Here is a 17,839-nt window from a genome sequence, read left to right on the forward strand (position 1 = left end):
CCTAGAAACCATTATAACTGGTATACTTCCTTAATTTAAAATCTAAAGTTGATCACATATGTTAATGAGTTCAATTTGCCCATTCCACAATGTATACACATTTCAAAATATGCTGTAAAAAATAAACATAGGGGCTAGGGTTGTGGCTCAGTGGTAGAGGGCTCATTTAGCATGTCTGAGGTCCTGAGTTTGATCCTCAGCACCATATAAAAATAAAATTAAGGTACTGTGTCCACCCTACAACTGAAAATATGTATGTATTTAAAAAAATAAACACAGATAAATTTTGTCAATTAAAAATGATAAAAAAATAGGACTGGGGTTGTGGCTCAGTGGTAGAATGCTTGCCTAGCATGTGTGAGAGGCATTGGGTTCGAGTCTCAGCACCACATAAAAAAATAAAGATAATGTGTCCATCTACAACTAAAAATATTTTTTTAAATGATAAAAAATAAAGTTAATATATTTACACTCCTCCCAAATAATAGAAAAACTCTAGATCAGCAAAGTTGCAGAGCTGAAGATCAATATAAGAAAATCAGTTATATTTTCATATACTTCAACAATCCAAAATGAAGTCAAGAAAATAATTCCACTTACAATAGCATAAAAAGAATAAATTACTTAAAAGTAAATTTAACAAATCAAGTGTCAGGATTGTACATTTTGAAAAAATACTGAAATTTTAACAGGCCTAAATAAATAGAATTTTTCCATGTTCATAGATTGGAATACTACCCAAATTGATCTACAGATTCAATGCAATCTCTTTCAAAGTTCCAACTGTCTTTTTTTAGAGAAATTGACAAGTTCATCCTAAAATTCAGATGGAAATTCAAGGGATCCCAAATAGTCAAAACAATCATGAAAAAGAAAAAAACTAGAGAACTCACACTTCACAATTTCCAAACTTACTACAAAGCTACTATAATCAAGACACTGGTACTGGCATAAGGATAAGCATATAAATTAATGGACTAAAATTGAGAGTTCAGAAATGAACCCTTATATTTATGGTTAATTGATTTTTAATTTTTTAATTTTTAAAATTTTATTATTAATTTTTTGGGTACTGGGAATTGAAACCAGGGAAGTTTGACCACTGACCACATCCCAAGCCTGTTTTATATTTTATTTAGAGACAGGGTCTTTCTAAGTTGCTTAGAGCCTCACTAAGTTGCTATGTCTGGCTTCGAACTCACAATCCTCCTGCCTCAGCCTTCCAAGCTGCTGGGATTACAGACATGTGCCACCTGCCCATCCTGATTTTTTAAAAAAGTTTCCCAAAATGATCAACCATCAAGATTTTAAACAAATGTTCCTGAGACAACAGGAAATCTGCCTGCAAAAGATTTTGAATCCCAATCTCGCACTGTATATAAAAATTGACTCACTCTATGTTATAGACCTATCCATAGAGGCTAAAACTATAAAATTCTTAGAATAAAAAAAAAAAAAAAACATGGAAAAGAAGAACCTTTGGGACCTTGAATAGGACACTGAAAACACATAACAACAAATAGATAAGTTGAATTTCCTTGAAATTAAACTTTTATGTTTTGTGCTTCAAAGGACACCATTGAAAATAAGCCTAGGGGCTGGGGATGTAGCTCAGTTGGTAGAGTGCTTGTCTTGCAAGCATTGAGGCCCTGGGTTCAATCCCCAGCACTGTAAAGAAACAAAACAAAAACCTATAGGAGAAAATAATCATAAATCATATATCTGACAAAGTCTACTGTCTAGAATATATAAAACTTTTACAACTAAAGACGATTCAATCAAAATTGGGCGAAGGTGCTAGATAGATATTTCTCAAAAGAAGAAAAACAGATGCCAATAAGCACATGGAAGATGCTCAACATCATTAGTCATTAAGGAAATAGTAATCAAAACCACAACAAGATGCCATTTTGCACAGGCTAGGAATGGTTTTGATAAAAAGGAAGCACAAACAAATGTTAGTGAGAATGTCCAGAATTTGGAATTCTCAGACATTGTTTCTGGGAATATAAAATGGGGCAACTGGTTTGGAAACAGTTTGGTGGTTCCTCAAAATGTTAAACATACCCAGCATGGTGGCACATGGCTATGATGCCAGGTTCTCTGGAGGCTGAAAACAGATTGCAAGTTTGAAATCAGTCTGAGCAATTTAGTGAGAGACTGTCTCAAAATAAGATTTAAAGGGCAGGGGACAGCTGGGTGCTGTGACTCATGCCTATAATCCCAGTGGCTTGGGAGGCTAAGGCAGGAGGATTGCAAGTTCAAAGCCAGCCTCAGCAATTTAGCAAGGCTGTAAGCAACTTAGCAAAACCCTGTTTCCAAATAAAATATGAAAAAGGGCTGGGGATATGGCTCACTGCTTTAGCGCCCCCGGGTTAAATCCCTGGTACCAAATAAAAAAAAAAAAAAAAAAAAAAAAAGCTGTAGACATAACTCAGTGGTAGAGTACTTCCATAGCATGGGCAAGGCCCTGGGTTCAATCTCCAGTACTGTTAAAAAAAAATATATATGGCTGTTTGGGGCAAAGTTACCTCAGTGATAGAGTGCTTGCCTAGCATGCCCAAGGCCCTGGGTTTGATACTCTGTACTGGAAAAATAAAATTAAAATTAAAAGTTAAATGTAGGGTTACCATGTGACCCAGCAATTCCACTCCTATGTATAAATTAAAGAGAAGGGAAAACATATTCCACACAAGCCTATAGACCAATGTTCATAGCAGCATTATTCATAGTAGCCAAAAGTAGAAACAATCCTCACTTCCATCAACTTACAAGTGGATAAATAAAATGTGGTATACCCATACAATGGAATATTATTCAACCACAGAATGAAGTACTGATAGATGCTACGACATGGGTATACCTTGAAAATATATGCTAAGTATAAGAAAGTAGACCCCATATATATTGTATGATTCCTTTAATACTAATTGTTCAGAATAGATGACTCCATAAAGACAGAAAGTGTTTGCAAGGATCAAGGGGAGGGAAAATGGAAAGTTATTCTGAATGAGTATGGATATCTTTGTGGGTGATTAAAGTGTTCTGGAATTAGTGATGATAGTTATACAACTTTGTGACTATACTAAAAACCACCAAATTGTACATTTTTTCTTTTGGTACTGTGGATTGAACCCAGAGGTGCTTAACCACTGAGCCTCATCCCCAGACCATTTTTGCATTTTATTTAGAGATAGGGTCTTACTGAGTTACTGAGACTGGCTTTGAATTCAAAAGCCTCCTGCTTCATTCTCTCAAACTGCTGGGACTACAGGCTTGCACCTCTGTGCCTGACGAATTGCACATTTTAATAGGGTGAATTTTATGGTATGTGAATTACATCTCAATATTTTATTTATTTATTTGTTAATTTTTGGCACTGGGTGCTATACCACTGAGCTATACCACTGAGTGCTATATCCTCAATCCTTTTTTATTTATATATATATTTAGTTGTAGATGGGCACAATACCTCTATTTTATTTATATACTTTTACATGATGCTGAGGATCGAACCCAGTGTATCACATGTGTTAGGCAAGCGCTCCACCACTGAGCTACAACTCCAGTTCCTATTTTTATTTTTATTTTGAGACAGGTTCTCATTAAGTTGCTGAGGCTGATCTTGAACTTGTGATCCTCCTACCTCAGTCTCAGGAGTCACTGGGACCTGACATATCTCAACATTTTAAAAGATGAAGAAAAAAGAAAAAAGAACATATATAACACACACACACCATCTCCTACTAACAGTTTGTCAGCACAGTGTGATCTACATTCAGACTGGAAAATAAAGTAAAGGAAATACTCAATATATAGATAAGTAAGCTGTTCTGTTTATATATTCATATGTATATCTTACAAACTTTATTGCTATAGTAATGGTTTAGTGCCTTACAGCAGTACTTTTGAGACTTTGCTTATAATCTTTTTTATAACTTTATTTATTTATATTTTTTTATGTGGTGCTGAGGATTGAACCCAATGCCTCACATGTGCTAGGCAAGCGCTCTAAACCACTGAACCACAACCCCAACTCTGCTTATAACATTTTACTGGGTCAAGAAATAAATTTCACGTGTTCCACTAACTTTCAAAATAATGAAATAGAATGAATTAGAAACTATTAGAGCACATTATGTGGATCCTTGGGAAAAACTGAGGACATTGGCACAATACAAAGGTTGATTGCATCATGTTTTGGGAGACACAGAAGAGAGGATGTGAAAAACATACATGTAGGCTGAAAGCAGATTGTCTTATTTAGTACACTGTTACCTCATGTGGTTTTCTGGCATTTGAATATCTTTATGACCATTGCGTTATAATAGGGGAATAGAGCATTTTAACTTTATAGCAATATAATTTGCAGTTAGTTGAATTAAAGCTTTTTTCAGTTTAGTTTTGGTTAGATATTTGCAGTGTAGTTTTCCAGAATGTGCATAATCAGATATGAAGATTTCAAATATGTGATTATTGTAGCATTTTGATTGAACTAGTTTAAACTATCCTGACATTGATTATTTTAATGCTAAAAAAGTGGACAAGAATAATCAAGTGACTCCTGAGACTGAGGTAGGAGGATCACAAGTTCAAGGTCAGCCTCAGCGACTTAGCAAATATGACTGAAACAAAACAAAATTTAAAAAAAAATTATTAGCAGCATCTGAAAACATTGCCATTTGGAATATCTTTTATGTGTTGTAAATCTTTGGGGAACAAAGACATCCTGCTGAAACTCAGATATCTATTGGAGAAACTAGTAAAACTCAGTTTCCTGAAAACGTATTTTCAGGGATTAAAGTTGACCATACCACTTACTGCATCAAAGTTACTTGGTTGTTTTAAAGCAGGTTATAAAAACACAAGAATGAAATTAATATTTTTCCAGCTGAAAAGCAATCTCATTTGGAAAATATTTCCAAAGTTGTTTTTTGAGTAAAAATGTTGGCCTATATAACTGATTTTTTTTTTTTTTTAAACATTCTTAGAGAATTAAACTAGAAACTTCTGGGAAAACTGTCCCAACATATTAAGCCTGTCCAGTCATTCTCAATGTCATTATCATTATGGTAGCCAGGATTAAATATATGTATCACCAGAGAATGAAAACAAATGAAACTCTTGGCTCCCCCCATGCCAGACCTTCTGAATCAGACTCTGCAGGTAGAACCAGCAATCTGATCCAACAAATCCTCCAGGTGACTCTAAAGCAAGCTGAAGACTGGGAACAAGGTTATTAGATGTTCAACATTGTTGCAAAAAATTCATGAGAACTTATTAGTGAAAGCAGTTGAATTAGAATGAAAGCAAAGTACATATTGTTACACTTCATCGCCTACCTTGTTATCAATGTGGTGCTATTTTCTTAATATCAGTTTGCAAATGTTACCTCTTTTTCCAGTCTCTGGGAGAAATTATGGAATACTGGTATTAGTTTCTCTTTAAGAGTTCAGTAGCCTGCTGGGGTGTGGTGGTGTATACCTGTAATCCCAGTGATTCCAGAGACTGAGACAGGAGGATCACAAGTTCAAGGCCCGTCTCAGCAATTTAGCAAGGCTCTGAGAAACTTAGCAAAATCCTGTCTCGAAATTAAAAATAAAAATAAAAAGGACTGGGATGTGGCTCAGTGGTAAAGTACCTCTGAATTCAATCCCCAGTACCAAAGAAAGAAAGAGAAAGGAAAAATAAAGAGTTTAGTAGCCCAGCTTAGTGGCATACTAAGCTACTTGGGATGCTGAGGCAGCAGGATTGCATGTTCAGGGCACAGCCTGGGCAACGCAGTGAGACCTGGTCTCAAAACATCTTCAGTTCTTTGGGACTAGAGCAATCTTTCTGATAATGTTGTAAATTATAGATGAAATTTCTTTAATATAGTCATGTGTTACATAATAATGGTCAATGACAGATTATATATACGAAGGTGATCCCTTAGGTTAAATGGAGTTGAAAAATTCCTTTTGTCTCAGGGAGCTGGTAACTGTGACAATGTGTAGCACAAGTGCCATGTGTTTGTCGTGATGATGTTGTGAACAAACCTATGTGCTGCCAGTTGTTTAGAAGTATAGCACATATAATTATGTATAGTAAATAACACTTAAAAATGAAAGTAAATGACTATTTATTTATTAACCCAGGGGCACTTAACCACATTGAGTGATTGAGCTCTGCCATCTAGGTTTGGGGAGCATCCTGTGATCTTCACACAAGGACGAAATCACCTAACAATGAACTTCACATCGTGAAGCGACACACGACACATGGTTCCTAGTTATGGGATAATTCTGACTTTCTATTACCTCTTACATTAATTTAGGTAAGTACTTTTTTTCTACAAATTTGTTCCATCTAAAATTTCAAGTGTGTAAACATTAAATTGTTCATCATATCCTCTTATGATCTTCTCCCGCTACCCTTCCCCCTCCCCCTTCTCCCTCTCCTCTTCCTCCTTCTTTTCTTTGTCTGTGGTGATGGAAATTGAACCCTGGGGCACTTTACCACTGAGCTACATCCCCAGATCCTTTTATTTTTTATTCTGAGACAGGAGACAGGGTCTTTCTAAATTACCCAGCCTGACATTGAACTTGCAATCCTCCTGTCTCAGTCTTCTGAGTGGCAGGGATTACAGACATGTGCTACCATGCCTGGTTTATGATCTTCTTACTATTGGAGATTCTGAAATGGTATTCCCTTTTTAAATTTCTGACCTTAATTTCTGGTTGGAATCTCTTTTATTTTACTTCATGTGGTCTGTTCTAACTTGATTGTTTTCTAAGATTGCAGCACAACAGTCAATCTGGGATTTCTTTATCTTCTATTGGCAGCTTTTTTAGAAAACAGAAAACTGATAGTTATGTAAAATGTTAATATTAGGGAGAGCTAGTAAATGGCATAAGGGATGGTTTAGACAATGCTTGAAACTTCTGAAAATCTAAAATTTTTTTTTATATTTTTGTTGGTATGCATTATAATTGTACATAATGGTAGGATTTGTTCTTACATATTCATATTAGAGATTAAAAATTATTTCATGATTAAATGTTAGAAAAAAACCAGAAAATTGCTGTTAATCATTCACTTATTTATCCAGCTCCACTCAGATGGCTTTGGGTTGTTTGTAAAACTGCAATCTACCAGATTCCAAAGACTGTAGAATCCATTCAGGGGCAGGTTTTTTTTTTTCCCTTTTGTTTTAAAAGACATTTTTGGAATTGTTTCAAAGAGGAACTTCAAAAAGGGATTGAACTGGGTAGTGGCACAGACCTGTAATCTCAGTGATTTGGGAAGCTGAGACAGGAGAATCCCAAATTCAAGGTCAGTCTGTACAACTCATAATACCCTGAGGCTGGGGATGTAGCTCAGTCTCTCTCTCTCTCTCTCTCTCTCTCTCTCTCTCTCTCTCTCTTTCTCTCAAACACACACACACACACACACACACACACACACACACACACAGGATTGAAACATTGTAACTTTATTGTAATCATTGTACAATTCAAGGAAACAAGGATTCAAATGTGTTTTGAACTATATTTGTGTTAAAGTTGTGGGTGGGAAGTAATCTGATTGCTTTATATTTCTATTAGATGCACTCTACCTAGAAAGGAAAGAAACCACTGAATTATAGAACAATATTAAAAAGGTTTGTGAGCAAGTATTAAGCAGTAAGACTTTGAAGAAAAGTGGTTCCCAAGAGTTCATGAAAGGGCAGGAATTTAGTTTTTTGTTTTTTTTTTGTTTTTTTTTTTTTGTACCAGAGATTGAACCCAGAGACACTTACCCACTGACTCTCATCCCTAGCCCTTTTTATATTTTACTTTGAGACAAGGTCTTACTAAGTTGCTCAGGGCCTCACTAAATTGCAGAGGCTAGCTTTGAGCTCATGATCCTTCTGCCTCAGCTTCCCAAAGAGCCACTGGGATTACAAGTATGCACCACTGCACCCGCAGGAATTTAGTCTTAAAGGAAATATGGAATCTCCCAGAGTTAGGAGATCTTTCTCACTGTCAGCATGATAAGGAGTCTCTGAGGGTCCTGTTCTGAAATTTCTGTCAGCATGTGGAAAAACTATGGGACTGAGGGCTGAGTACTTGAAGACAAAGGACTGAATTTTGTAGAGCCTTAAAAATGCCAATTTAAAAAGCTAAGTGTTGGAACTCGAGGTATAGCTCAATGATGAGTGTTGACAAATCATGCACAAGCCATTGAGTTTGATCCCAGTACCGGAAGGGGCTTAAAAACAGAAAACAAAAATAAACAAAAAAGCCCAAGCAAGGTGGCTCATGGAAACTGAGTGGGAGGATTGCCTGAGAAGTTCCAGGGACCAGCCTGGGCAACACAGTGAGACTCTGTCTCAAAAAGAAGAAAAAAAGTATTACCAGTTGAGGCCTTTGAATGTTACATATGTTGAACAGAAAATTTACATAGTATAAATTATGTAATAGTAGTAATAATAATACCTGACATTTTTCAGTGTTTACTTTGGCCCAGGATGATATTTAGTGCCTTATACAAAAGGCAACTCAGAATAATCCACTTAAGTAGGTACTGTTATTTTCAGCGTTTACAGATAAGCAGTGAGGCTTCACACAAATTAAAGTTATTAAAGTTCACGGTTACAACTTGTGTGGGGCTGGATGTGCTGCTCAGTGGTAAAGCATGTGCTTAGCACACTCAAAGCCTTGAGTTGAATCCCTGCAAGTCTTACAGGGGCCATTTACAATTAAGATCATCCCAGAAAATGTCAAAGGACAAAGGAACAGGTTTCAAAAATGAAGTTCAGGATAATATGAGCATCCAAAAGAATAACAAAAGGGAAAGGAAACATACATATAAAAAACTTGTATAAGAATATTCAGAGTAGCTTATTCATAATAAACCCAGTCTAAAATAACTGAGATATCCACAAACAGGAGAAAAAATAAACCAATCATTATAGTCATACAATGAATAATTGCCAACAGTAAAAAATAGTGAACCATGGACAAATGAACAAGGTGAAACTAAAACATTATGTTGAATGAAAACAAGTAGACATAAAAGGTACATACGCACAGGCCTATAATCCCAGTGGCTTGGGAGGCTGAGGCAGGAGGATCATGAGTTCAAAGCCAGCCACAGCAAAAGTGAGGCACAAAGCACCTCATTGAGACCCTGTCTCTAAATAAGATACAAAATAGAGCTGGGGATGTGGCTCAGTGGTCAAGTGCCCTGAGTTCAATCCCCGGTACCAAAAAAAAAAAAAAGACTGCATATCATATGGCTCCATTTAAATTAAATTGCATTCTAGAACCATCAAAAGTAATGCATGGAGGCTAGGATTGCAGTTCAGTGGTAATGTCCTAGCATGTGTGAGGCACTGGGTTTGATCCTCAGCACCACATAAAAATAAATAAACAAAGGTATTGTGTCCATCTACAACTTTAAAAAAATCTGATCTGTGATGATAAAATTAAAACAGGGGTGGCTTGGAGGAGGTAGGAATTGACTGGGAAGAGGTATGAGGGAACCTCTGGAGTGGTGAAAATATCTATAACCGTTTCAGTATTCTTTAATTGGGGTATCAGCTCTACAGGTGTACTATTCAAATTTATGAAACTATATACACTGAAGATAAATGCATTTCACAGTATATAACTGATGCCCTAATAAAATCAAAGTAACAGATCATAGCACATTGTACAAAAAGAATTCTTAAGTTCACAGTAATATCCCAGATGAAAGGTAGGGAAGAGTGTTGTCTAATAAAGGGGCAAAGATGATAGAATTAGAAATTGCAATTTTTCAGTCACCAACATCAAGGAAGGAATCATGAAGGCATGCTAAAAACTATGGAGCAAAGGGTGATTAGGGAACAATATATTCTCATAACCTTAAAGGCCACAGATATTTATTAATTAGAAAGGGGAAAGCACCTTTTAAAAAAGGTTCCATACTAGCCAAGAGATCAAACGGCATCATCAATAATGGAACAATTTATATATTTTCTCCTGATGTGAAACAATGGGTAAAATACCCCATGACCCATGTAGCATTCTTGCCAAAAAGCTTAATCCTGATTATATCATGAGAAAACAATCAAGCAGATCCTGATGGTGGGGCATGCAGTACACGTGGCCTCAACTCTTAATTGTTCAGTATCACAAAAGACAGTGAGGATGAGGGACTCTTCTAGATTAAAGAGACAGCATTCAAATGTGATGTATTCAAATGTGATCCAATAAGATGGATTCTGGATTTGAAAAAGGAACTCTAAGGGACATTTGAGGACAGATATTTTAATAGATATCCCAAGATAATATATCAGAATTAAATTTTCTTGGGTGTGATGATATCATGATTATTACAGTGTCCTTGTTCTTACAAGATACACACTGACATATTGAAGTGAGTTGTCATAGCATTTATAATTTGCTTTCAAATGGTTTTGCAAAAAGTGACTTAGCAAAAAAAGTTCCTCTCTCTATATTAAATATACTCATATCTACATGTGAGACTATATGAAGATAGATGTAATGTATTTCTCTGTATAAGAATATATAGAGAGGCTGGGGTTGTGGCTCAGTGGTTAGAGCACTTGCCGGGAATGTTTGAGACACCTGGGTTCAACTTCTCAGCACCACATAAATAAATAAATAAATAAATAAAATGTCCATTGATAACTAAAGAAAATATTTTAAAAAAAGAATATGAGAGAAAGATAAACACACTTGGTGAGTCTCCGCAAAGAATATATAATGTTCATAGTATTCTTTTTCAACTTTTCTGTAGATTGAAAATATCCTCCAAAATCTAAGAGAAGAATAAGACAGTGCAAATGAATTGCTAGGTGCATGGTATAGTGCTCAGCAAAGGGTAAGTGGTACCCAAGAGTATACGCTCCATAGGGAGCAGGGATTTTGCTTTTTTTATTTAGCACTGGTTCGCCACTACCTGTAATAATGCCTGGTACATATGGTGATCTCAACAAATATTAAAAATCAAATCATTAAGAAATTGTACATTAGAAATGTAATGTGAAAAATAGTGTCCAGATGAGACCACAGGATGATGCATAGTTAGGGATAACTCTTCCCATGACCTGAAGATAACTGTGCAAGTTGCTTGGTTAAAATGACTTCATGATTAAAAAACATGATTCAAAAAATTGCCCAAGAAAATTCTGTCTGCCTAGCTGAGATGACTCTGGCAAGTCATTTTACAAGAGGTAATAGTCTATGAATAACATCATCATATTTGGTCAAACCATTTGGGATTCCTGTGGAAACAAACAAACTCACCATTTTGATAGCTTCATTTTTTTCTAGTGCTGACCCCAATCACCATCAACAGGCCTCTGCTGGAGGAGTACTATGCCCTCTGGTGGTGAGAGGCCCTCAGCGGTTTCCAGGGAAGGCCAGAAAAACGGAGAGGAAGTCGGAGACAGGCTTTATACAGAGGTTTCTGCAAACCTGTCTCCTCATTTCCTAATCACATAGTGTCCTTAGGGGCTGAATTTGAGGGGATCATTTTGACTCATGAATAACCATCTTTGGGGAATGCCTGGGCCAGGCTGGACTAAGGAAAGCTACAAATAGGAATGCGAAGTGACATTTGCAGTTGGGTAAAAGCTGAGGTTGGAAGATTTGTCCCTAGCATGATGAATGCCAAGGGAAACCTGGAGGACTGTTTGAACTGTGAAATTTGTCAAGCTCCTGTCTTCTCGCTGTGACAAGGATGAGAATATAACACCGCCATATGCTTCAGGAGGAGCTCTGGGCAGAACCCAGGGGTGGTAGATCTTTGGCTGCTGCCCCGACCACTCACCAATGCTGGCTTTGCATCCCTGGGAATGTCTTCCCTTTTTAAATTAATTTCAACATTGAAAGACATTTTTCTTGAATGTAAAAATGATACATGGCCTATGCAAAAAATTATGAAAAATATTAATAAAATAAAAATCACCTGAAATCTGTCCACATTGGCGATAACCACAGCTGACATTTTTGGTGACATTTCTTTCTTTCAAGGTAATATATGTGTATAAACAGATAGAGTAGGAATGTTAATGTACATCAGTGGGATCATAAGTAAACCTCTTCCTTTGCAATTTGCTTTATCTTGTTGCAATAGATCTCTAGAACCTTTTCATCTTGCAAAATGAAACTCTATAGCCATTGAACAATTCCCCCCCACCAATTTCCCATCACCCCCAGAATCTGGTAACCAGTCTTTTACTTCTATCTCTGTGAATTTGGACTATCTAGGGACCTTCTATAAATGGAAACATATAGTATGGTCTTTTTTATGCATCAACTTATTTTCCTTAACATAATGTCCCCAAGGATTATCATGTTGTAGCCTATGTCAGGTTTTCCTTCCTTTTAAGACCTGAATATTATTCCCATCATCTGTATCTACCACATTTTCCTTGTCCATTCATCTGCCAAAGGACATTTGTGTTACTTCTACCTCTTAACTATTGCGAATGATCCTGATCAAGTGTTTTCAGGTATCTTCAAGATCATGTTTTTAATTCTTTTGAATATATAGTGTTATGGATGGATATGGATTTAGTGTGTCCCCCCAAGTTTTATGTGTTTGAAGCTTACTTAGTCCTCAGGCGGCAGTATTGGGAGGCGGCTTGAAACTTTTAAGAAATGGGGCATAGTCAGAGGTCCTTAGGTCAACTGAGGGTGCTGCCCTCAGAAGGGAATAAGGTAGATCTAGTGCGACCCTTTGCGAGTTCTTTTTTTTGGGGGGAGGGGTGCCTGGGGCACTCCCCCACTCAGGGGCACTTAATCACTGAGCCACATCCCCAACCTTTTTTTTTTTTTTTTTTTTTTTTTTTTTTGGTGTTTTATTTAGAGACAGGGTCTCACTGAGTTGCTTAGCTCCTCGCTTTTGCTGAGGATGGCTTTGAACTTGTGAACCTCCAGCCTCAGCCTCTGGAGCCACTGGGATAACAGGTGTACGCCACCATACCTGGCCTTTGAGAGTTCTTAAGAGAGGGTTTATAAAAACTTGAGCCTGGTCCCATTCAGCTCTCTGGCTTTCTGTTTTGATATGTGATCTCTCCCTTTCAAGCCATTTTGCCATAGTCATTCTGCCATGAGGTGACACTGTCAAGAGGGTCTTCACCGGAACTGAGTCAGTACAAATACCATGCCTTCAAACCTTCAAAAATGTGGGTTAAATAACCTCTTACATTAAGTTTTATTCCTAAGTATTTTATCCTTTTTTGAAGTTGTTATAAATGGACTGGTTTTCTCTAATTTGTGTGTTGGTTATGTGTATTTTCATTATAGCAGTGAAAAACTGATTAATAGGTGTACCCAGAGAGTGGATTGCAGGCTCATATGGCAATCCAAATTTTAGTTTTTTGAGGAAACACCATATTGTTTTTTTTTTAATTGTAAACAAATGGGATACATGTTGTTTCTCTGTTTGTACATGGAGTAAAGGCATACCATTTGTGTAATCATAAATTAACATAGGGTAATGTTGTTTGATTCATTCCGTTATTTTTCCCTTCCCCCCACCCACCAAGAATACAAATAACCCAATTGACAAATGGGCTAAAGAAATGAACAGACACTTCACAGAAGAAGATCTACGAACAATCAACAAACATATGAAAAAATGTTCCACATCTCTAGTAATAAGAGAAATGCAAATCAAAATCACCCTAAGATTCCATCTCACCCCAATTAGAATGGCGATTATCAAGAATACAAGCAACAACAGGTGCTGGTGAGGATGTGGGGAAAAAGGTACACTCATACATTGTTGGTGGGGCTGCAAATTAGTGCAGCCACTCTAGAAAGCAGTGAGGAGATTCCTTAGAAAACTTGGAATGGAACCACCATTTGACCCAGCTATCCTACTCCTTGGCCTATACCATATTGTTTTTGTACCAATTCTTTATAGTTTTGATTTCCACTTTGATTAGTGAAATTGAGCACCTTTCATATGCTTCTTGATTATTGTATGCCTTCTTTGGAAAAATATCTATTTAAGTCCTTTGCCCATTTAAAACCATCTGGTTATTATTGTTGTTTCCGAGTTGTAGGGATTTTTTTTTAAATGTGTTCTGGATATTAAAGAGTCTGCAGCCCCGCATGGTGGCACACACCTGTAATACCAGTGGCTCGGGAGGCTGAGGCAGGAGGATCTCGAGTTCAAATAAACCTCAGCAGAAGCAAGGTGCTAAGCAACTCAGCGAGACCCTATCTCTAAATAAAATACAATATAGGGCTGGGGATGTGGCTCAGTGGTTGAGTGCCCCTGAGTTCAATCTCCAGTACCTGCCACCTCCTTGCCCCACCCAAAAAATGTCTGCAGACATTTGATTTGGAAATATTCTCTTACATTCCATAGGTTGAGAGACTCATTCTGTTGATTGTATGCTTTCATGAGAAGTTCTAAAGTTTGATATCATTCCATTTGTTTATTTTTGGTTTTTATTTTTATATATTTATTTATTTATTGGTACTGAGAAATGAACCCAGGGTGCTTTGCCACTGAGATACATCCCCAGTCCTTTAAATTTTTTTTTTTTTAATTTTAAGACAGTTGCTGTGTGGCCTTGAACTTGTGATACCCCTGCCTCTGGCTCCTCAGTAGCTGGGATGACAGGCATGTACCACCAAATCCAGCCTATTCTTGCTTTTGTTGCCTGTGCTTTTGGCATCATATTCAAGAAATAATTGCCAAATCCAATGTCATGAAGATTTTCCTCTATTTTCACCTAGAAATTATATAGTTTTAGGTGATATGTTTAGGTCTTTAATCCTTTTTGAGTTAATTTCTGTGTATAAAGATAAGGGCCCAGTGTCATTCTGTTGCATGTAGATACAGTTTTCCCAACATTATTTGTTGAAGAGACAACAAATTTTCTCATTGTGTGGTCTTGGCACCTTTGTTGAAGCTCATCTGACCACGAGTGAGAATTTACTTCTGTGTTCTTTATTCAATTCCATTGACCTGTATCTGTTTTTGTGGTAGTACCACACTGTTTTGATTACAGGAGTTTTGAATATGTTTTGAAATTAAGAAATGTGAACTCTTTGACTTCACTCTTACTTTTTTGAGATTGTTTTGCTTATTTGGATTCTTTGAGACCCAAAATTAGGATTGTTTTCTGTTTCTAAAAAAAAAATGTCATTGGGATTTTCATAGACCTTTCATTGAAGCTGTAGGTTGTTTTGGGTTAATGAACATTTTGACAAACTTAAGTCTTCCAACCCATGAACATAGATGTCTTTCCATTTATTTGTATTTTGTTTAATTTCTTCCAGCAATGTTTTGGATTTTCAGTGTACAAGTCTTTCACTTCCTTGGTTAAGTTTTATTCCTAAGTATTTTATCCTTTTTTGAAGCTGTTGTAAATGGGTTGGTTTTCTCTAATTTGTGTGTGTTGGTTATGTATCCTGTAACTTTGCTGAAATTGTTTATTGGTTCTAATTGTGTGGGTGTGTGCAATCTTTAGAGTTTTCTACATACAAGATCATGTTATCTGAAGATAGAGACAATTTACAATTTGAATGCTCTTTCTTTTTATTTCTTTTTCTTGACTGATTGCTCTGGCTTGGACGTCTAATATTATACTGAATAGAAGTGGCTATAGAAGTAACTATTAAGTCAAAAAGTTTGAACTTCTTTATGACTCAATTCATATTGCTAAACAATTGCTTTCTAGAAATGTGTATTGATTTATGTTCTCATCATCATTATTCTACTATTGGTAAAATTGAGGTTTATCCTTTTCTACATTTGCTGGTCATTTCCTCTCTGTGAATTGCCTTGATCCTATCTGCCTATTGTGTTGTTTGGCTTATCTGTGTCATTATGTAGGACTGCATACATCTGTTCATTAACCCATTGGTCCCATTAGTAAATATTTATCACCTACCACGTGTCAGGTACTATTGTCGGTGCTGGGAATGGATGTAGCAAAGAACAAAACACATCAAAATTTTATTCTCTCGTCCAGGGGTAGGGGTTCAGAGAATAATCAACTATATATTTCAGGTGGAGACAAATGCTATTTTTCAAAAGTAAGTAATAAGATGAAGAGTATAAGAGATGTTACTTTATATAGGTAATCAGGGAAGATCTGTCTTTGATCAGAGAACTGGGGGTGGGAAAGCAAGCCATTCAAAGAGCTACCTGGGGTTGAGAACTTCAGGCAAAGAGAACAGTAAATTCTTTGTAAAATCTGGAGATATTAATTCCTTCCCAGAATATCATGTGCCTTTTATAGGTTGTTCATGATATTTTGTACAGATTATCCTGTTGTCAAAGTCAATTTTATTAATCTTCTATTCCTGGTTCTAGATTTTATCCTTAAAAGGTCCTTCTCTGTCAGGTGCTGTGGTGCATGTCTGTAATTCCAATGACTTGAAAGGCTGAGGCAGGAGGATTGCAGATTTGAGGCCAGATTCAGCAATTTAGTGAAGCCCTAAAGCAATTTAGCTAGACCCTTTCTCAAAATAAAAAATACAAAGGACTGGGGTTTAATCCCTACTACCCCAAACAAAAACAAATAAACAAAAAATACACAGAATCTTTTCTATCCCCAGATCTTAAAAATATTCTCCTATATTCACTTCTATTGTTTTTACTCTTTTATTTTTAACAGCTTTATGGAAGTATAATTTGGATATCATAAAATTCACTCATTTTGAATATATGATCCAGTGTTTCTTTGTAAATTTATGGAGTTATACTACCATGATTATAATCCATTATAATGCTTTGATTTTGTTATGTTTAGCTTTTAATATGTCTAAGATTCACTCTAGCTTTTAGTATGAAGTTAGAGACCTATCATCATCATGATCATTTATTAGAGATCTAACATTATTATTTTTTTCCCTTCTCATTGATTTGAAATATCTACTTTACCACATGCTAAACTTCCATGTATATGGATATCTTTTTCTGGTCTCCTTCTTCTAAGGATTTTCCAGGGTTTTATTTGGCCAATACAGGTTTCAGAATTGGGGGATTTCACATAAAAGCCTGACTTTTTACTTTTTTGGAAAAAACAGACAATCCAGCATTAAAATGCTAGAGGTGAGTAGAGACCACACCTTTTAAATGGGTCTCAGTTTGCTCAGGATAATGCCCTATTCTTTAAAGTGTTCACTTAGTTATGAGTCATATCCTAATTCATCACACTCAGCACGCCTGTTTCATAAATCACAAGATTGCATCCTAGAAGGGAAATGGGGAGGAGTCGATGCCATCCTGCTACAAAAGTATGTCAGAAGAATGAGTATGTGGGCTCAGAGTAGAGAGAACATTCTGTCCACTAGGGAGAAATTAGGACAGGTTTTCATCTGACAGTCGATGTAACAATTTACTAATCCTTTCCCTTCCATTATTTCACTTAACTTCAAAACGACCTATTCAGTTACACACCTTATCCAGTAAGTTATTGTACATTTATTCATGTGTGGATCTGCTGTCATCTGTTATAACCTGCATTCCAAAACAGGGTCCTAGACCGTTCTGCTTCAAGCTGCACCCCTGACTTCAGCGAACCATCGAATGACACGTACATAGCAGACCCCTTAGGAAATATCTATTGGCAGAAGAATGAATGGACTAACGAGGAAACTGAGGTGGCAGGTGCAGAATGCTGTGACTTGGTGGAGGTCAGTGGCGAGACTGACTCAGAGGGAAGGAGGCAGGAAGCAGACTTCAGAGCTTAACTCCTGAACTGTAGTCCAGAATCTTTTACTGCCCAGTTGGCTTCATCCTCCACAAATAGGAGAGAAATCCGAGAGTGCCCACTCAGGGACTTCGACTTGGAGGAACCTCGCGGAAATGCTGAACCTATGGCCTTTAAAAC

Source organism: Sciurus carolinensis, chromosome 2 (genome assembly GCF_902686445.1).
Source record: "Sciurus carolinensis chromosome 2, mSciCar1.2, whole genome shotgun sequence".
Lineage (NCBI taxonomy): Eukaryota > Metazoa > Chordata > Mammalia > Rodentia > Sciuridae > Sciurus > Sciurus carolinensis.